At 35.2% G+C, this 8,033-nt stretch overlaps 1 long non-coding RNA gene across 1 annotated transcript; it reads right to left on the bottom strand.

Annotated features, from left to right (window-relative positions):
• Positions 1 to 6,121: 6,121 nt before the first annotated feature.
• LOC122075471 lies at positions 6,122 to 7,648 on the bottom strand. Its single transcript, XR_006139264.1, has 3 exons — positions 7,225 to 7,648; positions 6,941 to 7,111; positions 6,122 to 6,242 (listed from the first exon to the last, which is right to left on the bottom strand). It is a non-coding gene; the product is annotated as an uncharacterized LOC122075471 (long non-coding RNA).
• Between the last annotated feature and the right edge of the window lie 385 nt (positions 7,649 to 8,033).

The raw sequence follows: 8,033 nt of genomic DNA, 5'->3' as shown, positions 1-8,033 counted from the left end.
AAAAAAAAAAAAAAAGGGCTGCAGACAAAGCTGCTGGCTGAGTTCTTTGTCTAATAATGAATATAATTATGGGAGATGGTTCCCTACATGGCCAAGTGGCTGCTATGCCAGCACACGATGCAATAAAAAAGAGTGAGGCATGCATGGCTGTCTTCTTACATGGTCCTATTTCTAGCGTAGGAGAGTGCAATCAGGTAGTATTCTTTTTTCCATAATTATGATATCTTAAATATCTGCCTTAATATTCTTCCACGTGGCAAAACAGATCATTCACTTGGTTAGGGTGAAAATTTAGTAACGAACAACAACTATTTGACACATCCCCCATTGTTGTTACACCGGCTGAGCTTTGAAAGTATACAATATTATAGGTTGCTCTAGGAAGATTTCCAAACGCTCTCAATGGAAAAGAATGGGTGGGTGTCTCATGTCAACCAGTTCGATTTCAGTTTTGGTTTTATTCGGTTTGAACATTCCTTTTATACATTTTCCAAAATCATAAGGACATAGTTGGGGAAAGCTTCCCAAATTAACTACTTTTCACCTTATTTGAGAGGAACTCAACCAGAACAGAACCAGCAGCTTTGGAACCCCTATACTCAAAGCCTCCTCAATATTAGCAAGAAACGTGATCAATACCTTGAAGCTCTTCGTTGTCCTAGCATTCACATTGGCCTTATTGGAGCTACATCATGTGCAGGGAACATACAGTGTATGGAATGAACGACTGGGGGCCAAATGAGAAATTGTATATCATATGTAGATCCAAAAATGATCGTCATTTTCTTCCCCAGATGCTTTCGAACGGTCAAGAATATAAGATGGATATAGATATCAACTTCTTTCTAACGACACTTTACTGGTGCAACATGGATTGGTTGGGGCATATATATGGAAGTTTTGAGATCTTCAATTCCAAAAAAGAGTCATTATAGTGTGGTGATGGCGAAGAAGGCCAATGTTTTCGGAAGGTAAGAAAGGATGGCATATATTACAATGAAGTCAAGAGAGATGGAGACTACTGGAAGAAGTGTTCATGGTAAAGTACTTTCTAAGGATGCTTCTACATTGATTTTAAACTCTTTGATGTTTGAGATGTCTAAGGATCAATAAAGGTTATGGTGAATTTCACTTAAGCTACTTCATGTTTGATATATTATGTTTTGGATACTTTTTTTCATGTTTTCAACTTGGTCCATAATCACCATCTCCTCCTCTAATGAAATGGTCATGGTCTATAGTGACACTACTAGAAAAGGATGTTTTGGCGACAAAGGTTAAGGCTATTGCGGTGGTAATTTTTTATGATTGCTATATAACATAATATTTTAAGGGAAAAAGTCTTGTGCGCAATCGCACCAAAGATAACTGATGGGCACAAAATTCCCATCAAAATACCAAAAGTACTCTCATATCTGATGGATCGAGGATGGCGGTGGGTGCCTTGCATGAATCGTCTTCTTTTTTTTAACATAAAATAAGTAATAAAGGTAGACATTTAGCAGGTGTAATTATTTATTGATGTTAAATATTATCAACTAATAATGGTATTAATTTACCGATACCACTAAATTTGTTTTTTTTTTTTTTTTTTTGATTATATTTAATAGTTGTTTAAAATGAATATATTGCATGCCAATAAGGAAGAATAAATTTTGCAAAAATACATTTAAGACCTCGGAATGAGATAAATGGATTTTTTTTTCTTTTTTCTTTTTTTAAATATATATTATATATATATATTGTTGTAACCTGGCAGTCACTAAGAGGGGGGGCTGAATCAGTGAGTCCAATTCCGATCCCAAAAACTTGTTCGATGTCTGGCCAAGAAAAACCTGATCTACCTTCCCTATTTGTACACAGTCGTATGCACACTCAGCCTCTCATAGGCACTTCCAAGTGTGTACACTCATTCCACATTCCACGCACTTAAATATAGAATGCAAACAACAAGCACCCACAACAGAGGATTTTTACGAGGTTCGGCAATTTAACTACATCCCCGGAGTAGTGCCTGTAAAGGCTTCGTACCTACTCACTACACTACTTTTGACTGCACCCACAGTCGGGAGCATTCACACCCAATTTTTTCAAGCTAAAGCTGAGATGGCATTCGTAGTGCCGGTGCAATGTGTAGGACCCACTACACGGGAGCACCCACTCCTGATGCTTAGCACCCACTAAGCACTCAATAAAGAATGTAGTAAATTTGGGCTTATATCAATGCCTTACAGTTAAACCTTGCCTAGTAAATACATCCACAACGAGCTAGTATGCTTACAGTTCATCCACAACTAACCTAGCATGTAAGAATTTATCCACAACTAACCCTAACATACATACATGTTATCATATATGCATATAATATAAATTCTAGGGTTAGAAAATCTCACAGCCCTTGTCTGTTGTTAGCAGAGTTGTCTCAGAGCATAGTCTCTATATACTGGAATCCTCAACTCCCCTCTAAAGTAGGAGACTTGAATCTTCAAGTAAGCTCAACATGGCCGTGGCATCTCACAAGTCTTCTCCCTTGTCCTCTTACACTTTAAAGTACAAATAAAAAAACCCTCTCTTCTTTTCTCTTTTCTCTTAATTTTTAATTAATGAAACATCAAGAACACTCAACTACCTTCTCAAGCCCACTTTAATGGAGTAAAGACACTTTTCATCAAGTAATAAACCTCATTCAGTGAACCATCAAGAGGGAAATTTCTCATATCAAAACTGTAGTATTTCTTCACTCAAAACTCATATTTCTTGCTGCTATGGTGTAGGGCTTGAAAAAATGAAAAAGTAGCAACTTGGTTCACCCAAATCTGAGTTAAAATGAGGGAGATATGACCATTTGAAGTTGGAGCAATGAGATACCTAAAATGGAATCTTCGTAGGAGTGGCGTAGGCTACGCCGATGGCACGTGCAACAGGGGTGAAATCTGACCGTAGATCTCATATAAAAGATCTTATAATCTAACTTGTCCGATTAAACCAACGGATAATAGATCTAAACTATTAGATTTGAATCTTACAAAGTCAAAGATGACGTCATCATGACGTATTCGCTGACATTGTTAGATGCATTGTCGATCACCGATTGGTTAGTGTAGCGAGTTTCATGGTACGCTGTCGGCTAACTTTAATAAAGCTCCGTCGATCTTGACCGTTAGATAGGAACCGATCTGATATGATTGGCTCAGATCAAGATATGAAGAATCTCTTTATAGATTCTATGCACATGCACTACACACAATCAAGACTCACTATGGTGAGGCATGACACCATGATGTCCGATGCACTTCACCAATGAGTATCTTTACACAGGAATCTTAACCGTCTCGTCAGCGGCTAAGTTCAGTAGCTTTTAGATGAGAATAAGGCCTACGTGGCTTCATCGAAACCCTCCATTGTACAACTCTATACTCTCTTTTATTACAATCAAGATCTTGCCTCTATATATTTTAGTGCTTAAAGACCCCCTGCAACTCAGACCTTCAAAATCTTGAAATTATACAAAAGTCCTTCAAATTTTAAAATTGAATTCCAAAAAATCCACCCAACACCGAGAGCAACTGATGAATTTTCGGTTTGGATTTTCAAACCAGCTTCACAGAAATATATATAACTTTTTCATAAGATATCTGATCGAGATGAAACTAAGTGCGTTGGAACAGTGACTGGACGCTCTACCACTTTCCAGAAGACCCAATCATCTGAATCAATCACGTAAAAGGACCAAAATGCCCCTAGTCTTTTCCAATGACACATCTTTCTCATACGGAATCGGAATGCAATGAAATTAGAACCATTGGAAAGATTGGATTTTTTTTGTATTGTTACATGGAGAACACTTCCTTAAAAAAATTCATCTTTAATGCCAAAACTACCCTCAACTACCACAGATGCCGTAATTTCTTCATACGGTATCGGAATGCGACAAAATCAGATGCACTGGACTAGATAAATTACAATCTATCTTTTTCATGAGTAAATGATCTTAAAAAAATGTCATTTCCACTACAAAAAATTCCTCCGAGCATAAATAAGCCAATTTTGACACAGAAACCCACACCACTTACCATGGATGAATTAAACCACTCATTCATACAATGTGGCTATGTTATCTCATCAATGTCACTCAATGTTACCATGTCATCACTTTAAGCCATGTCACCCAAACTGGCCACATCATCACTGTCTCATGGTCGGGTTGCCAACAAGGACAACCATACAACATACATATATATATATATATATATTGCACGTGCAAATACACGTGTGGCCATATGTTGGGTGGGTGAGAGGATTTGAAAAAGTGGTAGAGTTCAAGATAGAAAGGAAATTGGGGAGAGAGAGATAGAGAGAGTAATAAAAGTGTCTAGATCTAAAGAAATAACATAATAGATGTTATCCTCAATTCACCTATCAATAATGTATTTTTTTCTTTTTTTCCCCCCTTTTTTTGTTAAATCAAAGTTATTATTGGATCACAAATAAGTCAAATATGTGAATGTATATACATAGACACCAAAACTGCTATCGTTACTTTGGAGTACATTCTACTTTAATAGTCTTGTGGTTATTTGTTTGGCACAATGTTCTTGGAACTGAAGTTTTTTTATTTTTCAATGTAAGAAAGCTGAGAGAAAAATGATATCTTGAAAGGTCTGTATGGCATTATGAATTGTACAATAACGTCATGCGATGAAAATCAAAAAATGTTAGTGTAACACTAACAGAAAACCAAGTAGTGTCAAGAGAAGGATTTGATTCGTCATTCTTTAATATTACAAATTAAAACCAAAACCATTAGTTCTGTAATTTTTTTGATTTGTATAAAGTACATAGAATAATTTATAAAACTGAATTCACAAGAAAAATTACTATGATAATTCAAAACACAAACTGACCATTAGGCTATTTTACAAGCAAACCTTGAGAAACATCTCTATACCTTCTTCTCCTTACTTTTTTCTATTAACCAATTAAAAAAGATGAAGAAATTCAGACAAATTCCTTACCAATAGTATTGTATCTTAATTTTCTTTGTGAATCCATTAAAAAGAAGTGATAGAAGCTAACCAGATGGGTTTAGATTCCTCCTCTAAAAATGGTTTGGACTGGGAAAGTTTAATGAGTTAGTTGCCATGCTCATACACAAAACCATCAAAGCTACAACAACCTGGTACACTATTAAACCATAGAAGTGGGTCATTCGATGGGTTCCCACTAAAACAACGAAATAGTAAAATAGTTTTCTCTCTTGACTCTCATCCACCATTATATATCTCAGAAAACCCTTAAGCACAAGTTCCACCAAAAAAGTGCAAATAACTGAAATTTATAAAAAACTAAAATAGGGTTGGAGAAAGGAAGAAAAAGATGACTAACTAGAATAGTATCTGGAAAGGAAAATTGCCATTGAAACAAGGAAGATAGATAATTAGATCATTCCAAGGAGGAGCTGCAATGAGCACAAATCTCAAAATAATTAGGTAGATAAGATGGTGAAATGTGATTGAATCGACTATATAAAGATTCATAGAAAATCATTAGAAAAAAATGAAATAACCCTTAATGCCTTTATAGTAGATCAGGGTAATGCAAAAAAAAAATAAAAAAATAAAAAAAAATAATAATAAATAAAGATTCATAAGAAAAAAGAAAAAGAAAAAAAGAAAAGGTAATAGTCTATCCTATGAATTGAGAAATTCCAAAGTTTCTTGAACTTAAATACTGACAAGGAATTTGAGAGAGATATTTCATATTTATGTCATCTTTCACAGTTTCAACAAAGTTGCAAAGAAATCATGACTTTCGATCACCATTTCAAGAGTGGGTTTGGTCATTGTTGCTTAGTGCTAGCTTTGTGCAGTATTTGGTGCTCTCACATATCCGAGATTGGATTCGGTCAGGGACAGATCAAGGGAGTAGGGAACTGAAGTGAACTGAGAAGAGAACTGTGTGTGTGTGAGAGAGAGAGAGAGAGAGAGAGAGAGAGAGAGAGAGAGAGAGAGAGAGAATTAGAAAAATCTCTATTTATTTGCAACAACGGCAAAGGGATTTGAAAAAAATAATTCATATTTTTTACTACTTTCAGATTTAGAGACTCACTGAAGAGTAAATCCTTGGAAACACTTTGGTAGACCGCATGATATCACTTACATAGCGTAAGATGAAGAAAAAAAAAACTCTCCATTGTAATTGAAACCATCAACTCCTTGGCTCTCTCAATCAGTGATAAGGACCTGCAACAATCTAATATTTTTTAAATGTTTATTCTATATATAGAAGTAAACGAAGAAAAATGAAATTATAGCAACGAAAAGAAGTCCAAGAAAACTATGAAATAAAAAATACTTTCAATGCATAGATTTCAATTGAGACAGGGTATATTACATTAAAAACAACTATAAGAGCATTCATAAATGCATTCAAGACATTGATATAAGTAAATAAAATCGATCATTTTCTGCCAATGCATCATATCCATTAACATAAAAATTAAAAAACATAAAAAAGACATATAAGGAGTAGAATCCATACCAGGCTTGTACTGCTAGAAGGTCCCAATAACAGGGTATGGAGCCTCAAAAGTCCAATCCTGTAGACATGGCTGTCTAATTGCCATGAAATGGATCAACTTCTTTTTTCACCCATTATATCATTGAAGAAATCATTTTATTCATAAAAATAAAAAAAAATTTAAAAAATTTAAAAAATTAAAAAATTCAGACTTGAGATAAGCATGCTAAGCCCTATAAAAGTTGTAGAGGAACACTTCCAAAAAATAAAGACTGCTGCATTAAAAGGGTTACCAGAAAAAAATGGAAGAAGGCATAAGAAAAGAGTGGGGAGGGAAGAAATTAACCCCATAACTATCCAAAGCGAAGTTCGAATGCCAAGGGTAAGAGAGAGAGAGAGAGAGAGAGAGAGAGAGCCTTACAGAAGTTTGGCTACGTTTTAGTCTTTTAAACCTTTCCAAATTCCTCGTCTGGTCTGATAATTCAGAAGCACATGTGGTTACAATAGCTTTTTTCTCCAAGCTGGGAGCTATTTTCACATTATTCTTATTTCTGAGACCTGAAGACAAACTAATTTCTTTTTCAACTTCACTCTGTAAACGAAAAACAATAACAGTAACAACATTAAAATGAATCAAACTCTCATAAACCAACTCAAAGTACAACAAAACAGTAACTGGTGGATCTTAGGCTACAAAGCCCAGACCTCAGATTCCCAAAATCGCCTCTTGACACAGATCGCCTGCGTCTTTCCGTGTCCACCCTTGAAAAACTTCGACCCACTATCCCTTGAGTAGCCAAAGACTGATTCCCATGATCAAAATGCCTTGTAACCGATCGCCCTCTCCTGCTATCCGAAACACAACCACTACCCACTGATTTCCGCGCTGCTTCACCTAATCTGGATGCTTTTTCATCGAATTTGGCGATTCCAATTGCGTTTTCTGATTCAATAACATCCGGTGGTGATGTGCTGCTGTAGAACAATGGATTATCTCTCTTATTCAAAAAGAGGAATATTTTTACGAAGAACACATATGGTAAAATTATAAAAAGGAAAGAGGAAATGAATAATGGCCCATGAGAGAGTTATCATTGGTTAAGAAAATAAGATGAGATTAGGAAAATTTGGAAAGCAATTGGGGTGGGAGAATTTTTTTTACCAAAAAAAAAAAAAAATTTATGCATAGAAAAGAAATAGATTTATAGATTAATATAGATTGTGGTAATATAGAAGGAGAAAGGAACGTGTGTGTGTGTGTGTGTGTGTGTGTGTGTGTGAGAGAGAGAGAGAGAGAGAGAGAGAGAGGCGTGAGATTTTAGAAACTAAAACGAAATTAGGAAAATTTGGAAAGCAATTGGGCTGGGAGAATTTTTTTTACCAAAAAAAAAAAATTACGCATAGAGAATATAGAAAGAGATATATTTATAGATTAATATAGATTGTGGTAATATAGAAGGAGAAAGGAACTTGTGTGAGAGAGAGAAACAAAGTTTAATAAAGACACTAATTTT

This window comes from Macadamia integrifolia, chromosome 4 (assembly GCF_013358625.1).
Source record: "Macadamia integrifolia cultivar HAES 741 chromosome 4, SCU_Mint_v3, whole genome shotgun sequence".
Classification (NCBI taxonomy): domain Eukaryota; kingdom Viridiplantae; phylum Streptophyta; class Magnoliopsida; order Proteales; family Proteaceae; genus Macadamia; species Macadamia integrifolia.
The sequence above is the reverse complement of the archived record's forward strand: the minus strand, read 5'-3'. Positions and strand labels throughout refer to the sequence as shown.